The sequence below is a fragment of the Cryptomeria japonica genome, chromosome 11 (genome assembly GCF_030272615.1).
Source record: "Cryptomeria japonica chromosome 11, Sugi_1.0, whole genome shotgun sequence".
Taxonomy (NCBI): Eukaryota; Viridiplantae; Streptophyta; class Pinopsida; order Cupressales; family Cupressaceae; genus Cryptomeria; species Cryptomeria japonica.
The window spans coordinates 721298786-721311887 of record NC_081415.1 but is presented as its reverse complement, the minus strand read 5'-3'; positions in this window follow the sequence as shown (position 1 = coordinate 721311887).

Here is a 13102-nt window from a genome sequence, read left to right as displayed (position 1 = left end):
TCATCATTCCACCATGTAGGCTTTACTCTTGGTTCAAATGGTTGATTATCTGATAATTTAATGAGCTTATTGGCAACCAACTTCTTCAATATGGTTTCAATTGGTTCTCCCAAAGTTGTGTACTTCCTTGGAGGTCTTGGTGCTCTTTGTGTATTCACTTGATTGTTGGATGAACTAGCACCGGGGAAATTTATCTTTGGTTTGACCACATTAGCATCCACTACCCCATCATTAATGATATTTTTTTTCTGTGTTCCAAAATTGGGGCTTGTCCTTCCCATTGGGATCATTGTTGTTCACTTTAAATAACTTAACGATGCCTTTCCCAATGAGGACCTTCTCAATTGTTAAACCTTTTTCAATCATTTCCTTGAAGGTAGGAAAACAATATTTTAAAGGTTTATATCTAATTTATTTGTTCACATTTTGGGTAAACATCTCAACCATTTGTTTTTATGGAATTTCATATGAGCAACGACTAGCCAAACTTCTCCATCGTTGTAAGAATGATGCGAAAGACTCTATTTTTCTGCTTTATGTTACATAAAGTGGTCACTGATATGTTGGTTTCAATGTTGTATGAGAAATGTTGTACAAAGGCCTCTACCAATTCACCCCATGACTTGATCCTAGGCGAAAGTTGTGAAAAACATTCCATAGATTGTCCACCTAAACTTTGTGGAAATAGTCTCATTAAGTGGGATTCTTCTCTTGCCACCTCTATGCAGGCCTTGAAAAACTCTCTAATGTGTGCCTTGGGATCTCCTTTTCCTTTATACTTGTCAAACTTTGGTGTCATAAAATGAGGAGGAAAAGGAGACATCGGTATGCTTCTATCATACGGATAAGGACATATGTCATTAATTGTATAGTTCTTTGTTGGTGTTTGCATACTCGCTATATGTTGTTGTAATTCCATAATCTGTTGTTGCAAATCACTTATAGGTGGTGTCTTATCTCTTTTAGTTATTCTCATGCTTGATTCACCGAGAGGAGGAGGGATGTAATGCATGCAAGGGTGATATTGGTCATAGATATGCTCATATGGGAGAGGGACATAGTTTTTGTAAGAGCCACTTGGTATGGTATTATAACGAGGAGCACTAGGCCTATGATGAATGTATGTGTCATGACCATGGGCATAATTGGTATTGTAAGTTTGATCTTAAGAATTTCCCCCAAATCCAATACGTGGTTTTTTTGCATAGGGATTGACATGATCTTGGGTAGTTTCTTGTTGTTGAGCATATGCATTGACATTCCTCCGACCTTGGAGAGGATGAGCATGGGGTTATTCATGAGTGTTTCTAGCATCATTGGTATAAGCATGAGTATCAGTCACTTCAAGTTTTTAAAAAAGTTTGAGGGCGACTCAGGCATGGTACACTCACATCTATTTCCACCATCATGACCACTAGCATTAGCTTGATTGAGATCCTCTTCCAAAATTGGTGACACATCAAAGTCATGGGGTAGTCTTGCATCACTTTGAATAAACAATTGTAGGAAGTATTGACAATCTCTTCTCATGATTTCTTCAGCCACTATATTAAATCACACATCAGATATGGTGTCTTGAATGTTTGTTGTAGCAATGGAATCATTGTCAATATCTGGTGGATTACTGTAATTCTCAAAAGATTGTGAGTTGTAAAATTCATCTCCATCAAACTCATATGTTTCCATGTTTAGATATTGTTCAGCTTCTTCAACTTGTCTTCTAATCCTTTGTGAATGGGTTTCAACCATAAAATACCTTGGCTAAAATGGAGGATGTAAGAAATGTGAAGACTACGAAAGACCAAGAGGGTATGAAATGGAAAATAAATCTAGTGTTGTCTTGAAATGTCCCAAAATATTGTTCCAAGATAAATGTGATGATATAAAGCAAGGTGTGTCTTCCTAGGAGATGATGGACTCCTAATTAGGTAAGTTGACCTTAACTAGAGATGCCCAAATGGTACCCAAAATGATAAATTTGATGTGGGAACCACCTAGAAGTGTAATGTAATGTGTTTGCAAGATATGATAGGGACTACTAAACAACCTTTTGACTTTTATTGAAAAGTGTGAGAGAGGATTGTGAAGTCTAATTTTTTTTGAAAGTGGATGAAAAGCCTAGACCAGATGATAGTTGACCTAAATGGAATCGTAGGGAATCAAACTTAAAAGCTCTTATAATCTTAGAAACACAGACATAGTATGAGTTCACAGATGTAGTATTAAAGTCTAGTTATGCAGTTTCACAGTTGCAATGTAATTCTTAGTTTTGCTCAAATATGCGGTATAAAGTTGTAGATATGTGTCAATAGATGACACAAACGTGGTTTAACTATTGACAATGTTTTCTCAATTGTTGTTTAGATATGCGCCAGAAAGTAACACAAACACAATAACATGATACACATACGCGATTTCAATGTTGACAATATTTTCTCATTTCTGTCCAAATATGTACTAGAAAATAACACAGACACGACAAGACCTGTCAGATATGCATTGGAAGTAAACATAAATGCGACTAGAGAGATCATATACATGTTGGAAATAAACACATGCGTTTCTTTCAAATTTTTTATTTTTGTCCAAATTTTGCAATTGTTGATAAGTGACCAGATCTCAATGTTGATGTTTTTGTGGCAAGAAAACACGACAAGCAGTGCAAATGTGTATATTCTATAGGCCAAAATAGCCTAGTTTCCACGAGTCTCAACACAATAAAAAACACTTGAAAGAATGCACAACCTAGGCTTGGAAAGAGGATACTACTTGTTGAGTCCCCACTTGGATTTCTCCAAATACTAAAACAAGGTGGATAGAAAAAGACTTGGTGGCACTGACTCCCCCACCACAACACTCACTTCTCAAGAACGCCAAAATTTCATACCCTGAAGATCTAGAGATCTTATGAATCGACAGATATCTATATCAACAATAAGTAGTAGCTTCATTGTTGTCTTCTCACTTCTCAAGAACGCTTCGAAGGTTCAACCTCCTGCACCAACAAGTAAATATGGATTTTGGGCAACTAAAACAATTGGTGTCTAGTAATGTTTTGGGGTATACTGGTGGTCATAGATGCGACAAATCACTCAATTAAAAGGCATCCTTGCCCTTTCAGATTTTACACATCACAAGGATACTGGAGGAGACATCTATTTGAATAACACATCGACACCAGGTGATAAGTGACTTTCATCAAAACCATAATTATTTATATAGAAGACCAAAACAAAGTACCACTTGGTTCGTTCCCTCACACCTGGCCTTAAGGGCTTCTTGGGAGGCAGACCCTCTAAAAGACAACAACAATTTATCTTACACCCAAGGTCCAATGGAAGGTGAGGGGAGAGGATGCTTTAGTTATCACACTTGGGTTTTAAACAAAAATGTGCCAAAAGCACAAGACACTTCAAACTAATTTCATTTACCCCTAATGAAAATCATGTGAGCCTAATTAAATTAGAAAATGACAAACACACACTTAAATTACCCCTGCAAGCAAATGATTAGTAGTTTCAATGATTACCCCAACCTGCAAGCAAAATTGTTAAGTTAATTTTAGAAATCCTCAAAACAAAATGTGAAAAAGGGCCTTCGACAAAACAATAGAGACAACTACACCACTTCGTTAGGCCACGAGGTTTAAGACAAAAAGAAAACTAAATCTAAAATTTAACCCTAATTGAAAGACAAAAGGAAAATCCAAAAAAATACAGGCGCTTTTATACTCGACACAGATGCAAAAAGACTCAAACTGAAACCTATCAAAAACGTACAACCTACAAAAACATATATGCGGTAGAAAAGATCACATGCACGACATAAAATATCACATACACGACAATAACTAACATATATACGATTTCAAAGAACACAAATGCAAAAAGATAAACTGATAAACAACTGTCATATCCAAGAACACAGACGCGATAACATGATACGAATATGCACCAGAAAGAAATGTATACTCACCGATATGATGCCCAAATGCAGGAAGATGATGCACATATGCAATAACAATGTGTAGATGCAATTATGATAAAACCCGCAAAATAGAAAATCGACAAAAACATAGATGCAACAGGACAATGCAAAAACACGATTTTGGCTTGGAATCATCACTAATATGATATGCAACTTGACAAAAAGACTTAAAAATGCAAAATGATGTTGGAAAAAGGGAGGAAGGTTCCACCAGGCATGCCAAAATGTATATAGTGAAAATGGGATGATTAAACTATTGTAAAACCAAATGAGATTCAACCACATAAAAACCTTAGTTCTACAAATAAAATCCACCATACACCAATGAAGAATCTAAAACATGCAAAACATTAAAATATGAAAGATTATACCATTCACGTGCTTAGCAGGGTTTGATCTCTATTATTTTCTATCTCCATTGATCTTGTTTGATATGGTTGTTCTCTAATTTCGTATATGCACTAGAGCTCAACAAAAAATGGATTATGGTTGTGTAGACACTTGATTATCTGATCACACGGAGGTTGATTAGATGCATTAGTTAGGGTTTTGCAAGGATGAAGTAATCCTCTTATATAGAGAACACCTTAGGAAATGGAGAGATAGGATTAAGAGGTGAAAAGATAAATGGTCGGCTAGGATTAAAGAGTAGGTATATAAAATGGGAAAGTATTAAAGAGTTGGTTAAAGGTAAATCAAGAGATGAATGATGAGTGCCATGTAGAGAAAAAGCTAATGATTTAATTAAATAAATAAAACTTTATTTAATTAATAGAAGTGGAACCAATTGAATAAATAGAATATTTATTTAAATAGGGAAAGGCTAGAAAAGGCTTACTGAATTAGTTAACTAAATAAAATATTTATTTAATTAGGCTAGGCCATTGATAAAGATCGAACATATTTGAACCTTGTAAGTCATAATGATCTATAAAACATTATGGCCCTTTGATCTCATAATAAAAAGTGTCTAAAAAAAAATGCATTCAATTTTAATCTCCATCAAACAAATATAACAAATATAATACTTTTGAAAATATAATAATTCATTTCAAAGCAAAAAGGGAGTTGAGATTAACTGTGTTCTAAAAATTTATAATCGAGGATAGAAATTGATTTCTAAATGTTTTAGAGGATCCATAATCTACCTAAATGACAACATTCTTGACATAATCCAATTTGTTTAAATATTTTTTCCTAGTAAGCAAAGAATAATATAATGGACATAATAAGAAGAAAGATATCATATGAAGAGCACAATTATAATTCTTCTCCGTATCTTAATTTTCATTTAACTTTACTTTCCATGTTTATAAATATGTTAAGACTTTGGTATATCTAATTATATCTTTGAGATCACTATAGTGATAGAGTTAAAGAATACTAGTTGAAAAGTAATGTATGTCACTCAAAAATAGCTTCTTTCTACCTTCAAATAACATTTGAAGTAATACATTTTAATAGTTTTCTAGTAGTTTTAAAGGTATTATTTATATAATAGTTTAAATATGAATCATTATTAAAATTTTAATTACTTAATTATTGGTATGGAAATATCTAAAATAATGTCATAATAAATATTAAGACTATACCTGGTGCAGTCGCCATTTAGGAGGGATCTCAAAGAGATCAATCTGGACCGGGCAACAAGAGTAAACACAATGAAAACAAGAGGATATGATGGAGGAAATGTAGAACTAAATGAATTAGATCATAAAAACTAATTACAAATAATTGGTAACATCCAGGATACAAGATTCAGCTCACTGGCCTGCTACATACATGCTCAATTACATAATCAGTCAACTTCTAACCTCTAAATCTTAAGATATGTCTTCTATGTTCTCGTTAATGAATTATGATGATAAATTACATTGATTTATATGGTTAAGAGGGATTCAGATCGACCCAAGAGGGATCAAATGCCAAAGAACAAGATCAAACGTGTAAAACCACTAGGTTGGCCTCCGCCAAAGAGATTCCTCCAGAAAATCCAAAGGATGAAGTGCAGATCAGAGGGAAGGTCAGCCACACACCAAGGAACATTAGAATCAATGAATTGGGGCTCTGCAAGCTATAGAAAGGATCCACAAGATTCACCAAAAGAAAAACAGGTCCAAGTGGTTTCGATTTTCTAAGCCATAAAACTGTCTCGAAATCCGGAAGCGATAACTTGCCAGAAAATGATCCAAATGTCCTCCAGTTTAGGAATAAGGAAGATGATCATGTTCATAATAAAAATCCAGCTCCATAAGGTCTAGTGAGCAAATTCAAGAAAATGCAAAAAGAAATGCTGAAACTGCAAAAATAGAAAACAAACTGAAAAGAAATGTTTTTTGGTTGATGCAAGATTGCCAAGAACTGGGGATGCTCCTGCATCAAACATCTGGGGTTGTTGAAAAAAAAAGCGAGTCCCTCAGTTTACTGGGGTCAGAGGAAAACCAAGGCGGTCCACCTTTGCTGAGATATCCAAGATGAATCTTCAACTAGTTTGTCCTTCCACTTCACAAGATACTCCTTGTACTAATTGCTATGGGTACTACTCCCAATCTTACTATCCAAAATGTCTTCAATCTGCTCTGGTTCCTTCTGGGGTAGCTGTATCCCCAAGTCTGCAATATTGTCTTCATTGAATTTTGATTCATGACATTGACGTAGATCTACAATGTTGAATATAGGTGAAATACTCAAACTATTTGGTAGCTCCACTCCATATGTATTTCCAAAGCTAAATTTCCTCAAGATCTTGCAAGGTCCAAACTTCCTCATCTGCAACTGGTTATAGGTTCCTTGAACTGGAAATCTTTCTTTTCTTAGATACACCATCACTTCATCACCAACTTCAAATTCCTTATGTCTTCTCTTCTTATCTTCTTTCTCCTTATACTTGTTGTTCATATTCTCCAAATGTTGTTTAACCTGAGTATGCAAGGCCTTCATGTGGTCTGCAAATTCTTCTACCTCTGCACTCTGATTGTCTTCATTACTGATATCTCTTAATTCTGATATACCCTAGGATGTGCTCCGATAACAATATCAAAAGGCATCCTTTAGGTACTCCTGTTCACTGAATTGTTGTAGGAAAAATCTGCTTATGCAAGAATCAAATCCCAACTTTTGGTTTTTGTTCAACCCAACAATAAGAGTAATAACTCTAGTTGAAGCCTCAACCCAAAGTTTGGACATTCATTTGGTAAAGTCACTATTTTCATAGCTAGTGTTCATTTGATTGTCAACCCAGGGACGTAATACTTGAAATGGGTCTGCACTATATATGCACTAAGTTCCCGCAACAACTATTCTGCATTACTGTAGCAACTAACATTATGCGGAAAAGGTAAACAAGAATGGAAACTATGAAAAGGCTACAGGAAGACTTATGCATAAATTCATAAAAGCAATATTGGATAAATTCAATGTTGATAAACAGAAGTTACTCTATTCTAGCTTGGCTGCAGGAACAGTCAATGTATTTGTTTCCAGTGGCTTCAGGAATAGTCACCGCAAGAACTTCTACTATGGCTAAGGAAAGAAAACTAATTTTAACGAATGTACAGGAACACTCACCAAGTGGGCCCCCTTGGATGAGTGATACCAGGCTTCCCAAAAAACAACTCTAACAGATCAAAATAACATAATTTTATTCATCGTTCTTGAAAATCATTACATGATTCAATATAAACTCCCAAATTCTTATGAAAATCATCTGCTCTATATATATCTCTCTTTTTTGTCTAACCTCCAAAAGAATAAGAGCTTATTATTAAAAATAAATCAACTACAATAGACAACACAAATCACGTTGAGAAGAAGAGGCGGATGATTAACCGATAAAAGGGATGACTGGAGTTATGCTGCAGGAGAGGTGGATCTAAACTGAACCACAGTTGCAACATACTGTGGCGGTATTTACAACTTCAATGCCCACTTAAGTTAGACATTGGTAGTATCACTTGATTGCTCCACTTATGTCATCCCTTACACTTGCTCAGCTCTTCTACAGTTTGATCTTCAGTTATCACTAACATATCCTTCCCTTCAACAGGTGCGATAGGCGAATATCCACCGCAACATCATTTATTACTTGCACTACAAAAGAAATAACATACAAGAACATACATACGCATTTTATTTAATACACATCTATTAATTTCACACATGGTCTTGCCCTAAATAATCCACATGGCAACATGAATAAATCACACGACTGCAGGAATAAATGGCATGGCTACAGGAATAGACTAGCAAAGATAAAACATGATTTAATAAGTTCAGGCTTAACATATGGAATACACATAGTCAACTTCCAATACATCACTACTACTATACAAACCAAAAGATAACAAAAACTCAAGAGTTCTAAGGATAAAAATATGACAAAGTCTCAACTCATCAGTTTTCTCTCCAACTAAGCATCTCAACAAATTTCCCAAGCTCCTATTTACTACTTTTATCTGTCCATCAGTCTATGGTTGAAAAGTAGAATTGAACTCCAAATTTGTCTTCATCTTCTTCTAAAGTGTTCTCCAAAAATAACCAACAAACTTAGTGTCTCTGTCTAAAACTATGCTCTTAGGTAATCCATGTAATCTCACTACTTCATTGAAAAATAATTCAGTTACATGCATTGCATCTAATTTCTTCTTACAAGGTATGAAATGAGCCATCTTTGAGAGTCTATCCACCACAAAAAATATAGAGTCATTCCCTCTCCATGTCTTAGGCAATCCAAGTATGAAATCCATGCTTATGTCTTCCCAAGGTTTCTCTAGAACTGTCAAAGGCTTATACAATCCCACATTCTAACTACTACCCTTTGAAACTTGACAAAATCTACAGCTCTACACAAATTTCCTGACATCCTTAGGAATTTGAGACCAAAAGTAATTTTCACTCACCAATGCTAGCATTTTGTCAATACCAGAGTGTCCAGCTAATCCTCCACTATGCTTCTCCTTTATCAGATTCTCCCTCATAGAACTCTTAGGTATACACAATTGAACTCCTCTGAATAACATCCCATCCTGAATAAAATAATCCAACCATTTTCTTCTATCTACCATTACTGGTGCTCTACATGCTTTTCAAGGTTTTGCAAAATTTGGGTCATCATCATACAAGGTCTTCAACTCTTCAAATCCTAATACTGTCACTCTCATCTCTGTCAGCAAATTCCTTGTTCTACTCAATGCATCAACAACTTTATTTGACGTCCCACTCCTATGCTTCAACACAAAGGTGTAACTCTGCAAAAATTCTACCCATTTCATATGTCTTTGATTCAACTTACTCTGACTGTTCAAATACTAGAAAGGATTGATGATCAGTATACAACACAAACTCCTTAGGCAACAGGTAATGTCTCCAATTCTTCGAGGCTTGAACTATGGCATAAAATTCCTAGTCATATACTGAATATCGCCTCCTGGCATCATTCAACTTTTCACTTAAATAAGCTATTGCTCTCCCTTCCCGACTTAACACGGATCCAATTGCATTCCCACTTGCATCATAGTCCACTTGAAATACTTTGTTGAAATCTGGTAAAGCTAACACAGGTTATTTAGTCACTTTCTGTTTCAACAATTCAAAACTTTTATTTGCTTCGGTTGTCCAATTGAATTCTTTCCTATCTCCTCTCATTGTCTCAATCATAGGGCTACAAGATGAACTAAAATTCTTGATAAACTTCTGGTAGAAACTAGCCAATCCATGAAATGATCTAACCTCTCCAATGCTTTGTGGTGTAGGCCATTCAATAATTGCTCTTACCTTCATAGGGTCCATCTTCAATCCATCCATAGATATTAAAAATCCCAAATAGATCAACTCTTCTTTCATAAAACTACACTTCTTAAGATTTATCAACAACTTCTCTTCTCTTAACCTCTTCAAAACTTGTCTTAAATGTAACAAATTCTCCTCTTTTGTTTTACTGAAAATCAAAATGTCATCCAAATATACAATAACAAACTTACCCAATAATTTATTCAATACCTCATTCATCAACCTCATGAAAGTACTTGGTGCATTAGTCAACCCAAAAGGCATCACCAACCATTCATACAATCCTTCATTTGTCTTGAATGTTGTCTTCCACTCATCTCCTTCTCTGATTTGGATCTGATGATATCCACTCTTCAAGTCTATCTTTGTGTAGTATTTGTCTCCACTTAGGCAATCCATTATGTCATCCATCCTAGGTAAAGGAAACTAGTACTTCACTATGATCTTGTTTATTGCTCTGGAATCGGTACACATCCTCCATTCTTCGTTCTTCTTAGGTGCTAATACTACTGGTACTGCATAGGGACTCAAATTTTCTCTGATCAAACCTTTCCTCAACAATTCTTGCACTTTTCTATTCAACTCTTAATTCTTTGTCAGTGTCATTCGGTGTGCAGCTTTGTTAGGCAAACTAGTTCTGGGAATCAGGTTCATGTAATGACTGATACTCCTCACGGGTGGTAATCCATCAGACACATTATATGAAATGTTGTCTTCATATTCTATCAACAACTCTTTTATCTCCTCCAGAGTGTTCTTCATCATGCTCTGGATTCTCAGTTTTCTTAGGAACTACGAAAAAACACATGTTCTCGTGTCTCATTACATCCACCAAACAGATTCTAGCATTCTTACAGATTTCACTCTTCAAAGGCTCCTCCAAGGGTAACAAGGTTTGTTTCATCTCGTTTGCTACAATACTGTATATATTCTTTCTCCCATCATGTATTTCTTGTCTATCAAATTGCCAAGGTCTACCCAACACAAGGTGACAAATATCCATAGGCATAATATCACACAAATTTTCATCATGATAATTTCCAATTTTCAATTTCACCAAGCATTGCTCACTTACTAACAACTTATGATAATCCCGAATGCATGCTATCTGGTAAGGCTTAGGGTGTTTCAATCTTTCCAACTTCAATTTATTCACCATTTCTTCTGAAACAAGATTATTTGAACTACCACTATCAAGAACTACTTTACAACACTTACCAGATACCTTACATCTGTTCTTGAACAAATTCCTCCTCTATAGGGGCTCTTCGTCCTCTCTGATATGACACAAAGCTCTCGTCATCATCAACAATTCTCCATCTTCTGGTTTGTTAGTTGATCTGGTGGGCATTTCTTCTATCAGTGTTGTTCTTCCAGTATTCTCTGTCTTCTTACATTTGAAAGCATGATGTCCTTCTCCTCCACACTTAAAGAAAGTTCCTCTAAATACTCTCTTATCTTGTCTTTTGTCATCTTTTCCAAAACCCTCATTCTGGTAGCCATCAGGTTCTCTCCTTTTGTAGAAATTTATGTCATCCTTTCGGTATGAATTATCTTCTTTTCTTACTTCCTTGTCCTTGTTCTAATCTGTACAGGTTCCTCTTTCTCTGGCATATCCTCTGCCTCCTTGAAATCTTCCTCTGAAAAACCTTCCACCTCTACCTCTTTGTCTCTGCTCATGTCTTTTGTTCAACTTCTCTTATGCTTTCAGGGCATATTGGTAAGCTTCTTCAACACTCTGCAACTTGATCAAACCAAGTTCATCTTGTATAGACATCCACAATCCATTCAAATTAATATCTCGTAACTTGTTCAACCTCATCATCAACATGTCTGGATCTGATATTCAACTTGTATAATGCTTCAATATACTTCTTCACACTAGATTCTTTCTGCTTCAAGTTCTGTAACTTCTGGAACAGATTTACTTGGTAATCAGCTGGCATAAACTTTGATTTCAACTTGGCAACCATCTTCTCCCATAATTTGATATTCTCTTTACCTCTTCTTTTTCTATCAACCTGCAAATGTTCACACCAAAGAGATGCATGACCTTTCAACTAAGTACAGGCATATTTCACCAAACCTTTCTTTTGTGGTATTCTCAAAATCAAAGTACTTCTCTATTTTCGAGATCCAATCCACTAATTCATCTGAATCCAACTTTCCCTCATACTCTGGTGGGGTATGGCTTAGTGTTCACCCTACTCAAAACCCTCAAGAATCTCTCTTCATCCAGATTGATCATCGGTGGGTTTGCTACTTGTTTTGTCGGTGCTTCTTCTTATTCATCTTCACACATCTTCAATATGTCGGCCTCTTCTCTGGGCTGTCTCAACATCTTCTAACTGGGCTACAATTCCTCTCAACATTTCCATCACAACAAGGTCTGAATTCCCACATGCTCCACCATTCTTATTTCCTCTTCGTGTCATCTTCACGCCAGTCCTCTGTAGCTGCAGGTCGTATCCACAGTTTGCCACCCCACAAAAAAATCTTCAAGACAACGCAATCTCCAGAATGAAATCTTGCTCTAATACCACTTGGTGCAGTCACCAGACCGGGTAGCATGAGTAAACAAAACAAAAATAAGAGTATATGATGGAGGAAATTCAAAACTAAATGAATTAGATCATGAAAATTGATAACAAATAATCGGTAGCATTCGAGATACAAGATTCAGCTCATTGGCTTGCTACATATATGCTCAATTATAGAATCGATCACCTCCAGACCTCTAAATCTTAAGATATGTCCTCTACGTTCTCTCTAATGAATTATGATGCTAAATTACATTGATTTATATGGTTAAGAGGGATCTGGGTCGGCCCAAGAGGGATCAAATACTAAAGAACAAGATCAAACGTGTAAAACCCCCAGGTTGGCCTCCACCAAAGAGATTCCTTTGAAAAATCCAAAGGATGAAGTGCAGATTAGAGGGAAGGTCGGCCACACGCCAAGGAAAATTGGAATCAATAAACTGGGTCTCCACAAGCTACGAAAATGATCCACAAGATTCACCAAAAGAAAAATAGGTCTAGGCGGTTCGAGTGTTCTAAGCCAGAAAACTGTCTTGGAATACGAAAGCGATAACTTGTCGGAAAATGATCCAAATGTCATGTGGTTTAGGAATAAGGAAGATGACCATGTTCATAAGGAAAATCCATCTCCGCAAGGTCTGGTGAGAAAATTCAAGAAAATGCAGAAAGAAATGTTGAAACTACAAAAACAGAAAACAAACTGAAAAGAAATGTTTTTTGGTTGATGCAAGATTGCCAAGAACCGGGGATGCTCTGCATCAATACCTCAATGTTCAACAAATTAACTA